This window comes from Ctenocephalides felis, unplaced genomic scaffold, assembly GCF_003426905.1.
Source record: "Ctenocephalides felis isolate EL2017-DRISC unplaced genomic scaffold, ASM342690v1 CF-g0.4_SCAFFOLD_02602, whole genome shotgun sequence".
NCBI lineage: Eukaryota > Metazoa > Arthropoda > Insecta > Siphonaptera > Pulicidae > Ctenocephalides > Ctenocephalides felis.
The window spans coordinates 1-3212 of NW_020538756.1; positions in this window are offsets into that span (position 1 = coordinate 1).

Consider the following 3212-nt stretch of genomic DNA (forward strand, 5'->3'; position numbering starts at 1 on the left):
GGATGATATTGAGCTGTTTAGTACGTGTGCTACTATGTTACATATAATTTTATTTGCTCATGAGTTTCTTGTTAAGCGAAATAAAAATCTAATCTAAAAAAAACAAACGCGTTAGTAAATCAGTATGTAATGTATTGTAAATTTGTCGGTAGTTTTCTTGATTGTGATTTTTTTCGAAATCAATGTTGTGATAATAAAACTAAATAATGTGTGATTTAGTCTTTGAATATGTAAAAATAGTTAAAATATTTAGCAGTCACGAAGAAACTTTATTTGTTGAATTTGACAAAAAAATTTGGAACTAAAATAAATAATTAAGAAAAAAAATAAAATGAATAATAAAGAAAATAATAGGGAATGTTCAGATGATAGATTATGTAATAGGAGTATTATAAATGGAATGAAAAATTATCACGTACATGAAACAAGAGATAATGAATGAATTGAAGTAAAAGCACTGTTATTGCGGTTCAACAATAACTAACGATAATATAATAACGAAATTGCGAATCTATTGGAACCAGAACAATTAAGTATTTTTGGAAGTAAAACAAGATAGTAAACAATATGATTAATATTTACTATAATTATTCATTTATCTCAATATGACAGATGATATGAATATTTGAAGAGAGCATAGGTTTGCTCCTACCTAAAATAACATGAGCATAACATGCCATGGAAGGAATTAACTTTGATTGAGACAAATGCATAACACGAGGATTTAGTGTGAATATATGAAAACACGGCATTTCATATACAATTTTGATTTCGATAGTGTCACTGATTATGATTTATTTACATTACAATTTTCTTGGTCTATTTGTTGAAAAATCATACATGACAATGCAAAAGGAAATTTGATTTATATTTGTGAACGGATGATGGTAGATAAGATAGAAATCTTTGGACTATTTTTATCCCCCGGTCATGTTCACTGGACTATCATTCTGAATCAGTCCAAATAATGGCATGGCGTGCCTCTTCCGCAGACGCTGAGCCGTGCTTTAAGCATTCGGCGTAAGTGCCACAGAAACGGGAGAACTTAGTCTCGCGATGTTCGTAGCCAAGCTGGAGAGCTGGCGCCAACTGTTCTTCAAAGGTTGGTACATCAGTATTCATGTAATACAACGTTTCCATTTCATCAGAATCATATCGATCAGGAAATCGCACTACTTGTACGATCGACCCATCACCAGTGGTGGTGTCGCACTGAATATTGAACGCTTTCTTAGAGTCCATTGATGCAATGATCTGATTGAAAACTTCACGCTCCCTTAGACTAGGAATGGTCCCATTCCAAAACTCTAAAGTCTGAGCGGATACTGATACTGCGTCGACACGAACTGTTGGTGGCAGAGGTGCGTTGGGGGCGGCGGCCGGTGGTTGATAGTCCACGGCTCATTGGGCCCAGTCAATACCAGGTATTTCATCAATTTCTTGTGCCGGTGCTGCGACGATGTTGTCTGCTGCCGTTGGTTGCGCAAGCTGTCTGAGTAGACGATGAATGTCACTCGGAGCAAAAGACAACGCGCCTGAGGCCAAAGTTGGCTCAGTTCCAATTAAAACAGGAACGACAGGCTGTCCATTTGCGTCAAAGTTGCCAATAGCTTCCACATAGATAAGTGGATATGGTAGTCGCTTAGATATCGAGGTTAGAACACGCAGATCAATTTCGGCGAACTTTTCTAATGATGGTAGAGGTAATGCCGGTTTTTGTTGGCATCTCATCTGAGCATAGACTACCTTGGCTTCGCATATGAACATAAAACACTTCAGAAATATTCTGTAGTTTTCGTCAGTTGCTAAAGTTGCGAACGGTCGGGTTCCAATAGATTTCATTCTTGACCAAAGGTCATGCACATACTGAGGTAGTGCTCTGAACGAAATAGGAATCTTTGAAGGCACAATTGCTGACTGTAGTTTGATGGCAGATAAATTGGTCGGGTCAGTCACTTTCAATCGCTTCAGTAATGTGGCTAATCTTAGCTCTAAAATGCGCTTGTTTTCGTTGCGCTGCACCATTACCTCGCTTTTTACCCTTCCCTGCAGTAGGATTAACTTCCACGTTAGCTTCAGTTACGTCTGATGCTTCCATTTCGAAGTCCGTACAACTAGTCCGGTTCTGCAAAACAGAAAAATCGATAATGATCATTGTGATGGCAATGATTCGATGGCTTTATTGTGCCAAACTATTTGAAAAATGCAAATAGAAGTTAGTTCCAATCCAGTCAAGGACATTTATGTCTTTATGATTGTGAACTACTCGAAGTAGTTTTCGACCAAATAGAAGAAACCGCCCTGGATTTACATTATTAACCAAATACTAAATGTGAGGCTGATACAAAGTAAGAATACTTCATACTTCATACTTCAACATTTTTTTATTTAATTTGGGATCTATTTGGATACTAGATTATTTTTCTTCGAAGATCAATACCGAATGTTAAATAAAATGATATCTATAATTCAGTCACAGAAGGAATTTTGACACATTTAATAATTTTGAGATATTTAGAAAAGCTGCCATCAAAGAAGGAAGTGACATCACAATAAATAATATTCGCTCAAAGGTTCAAATCAAGATTGTACGCAAATCGTAACCATGTATAAAATGCTATAATCTATTGGCAAACGAAGATATTTCAACACTTATATATATTATTTAAGGTCGTGAAGGTTGATTTGTCCAATTCAATTGTGATTGTAAAATCTTGGGACTTTCGACTAACTTAACTGATCTCTGGTAAAAGTTCTTCCCAATCTTTACCAAATCACTTATGTATATGTATCTAAGTTTGTTAAATTGACATAAAAAGGAAATTGAAACATGTTATGCAGCCTGGATATTATATAAAGAAAAATTAATATAGAGTAAAATCGCACTCGAAATCGGTATTAAAAATTTGTATTGATATTTGCAAATATTACGAAATTTTTGAAGAAAATAATCATTTTTTAATGCAATAACTATATTTAACTAATTTTAAATATTCAACGATCAACACATGTAACTTGTAGGATAAACTCGTAAGATATAATAAAATTTTCTTTTTTTTTCACTAAACTTACAATTAAAAACTACAAACGCTTGAATACATTTCTACAATACATTCAATGTGATAACTTTAAAATGAATGTAAAATTATATGAATCATTAATAATATAATTATAACTACTAATAGCACATACTATCGCTATAATAAAAGTAA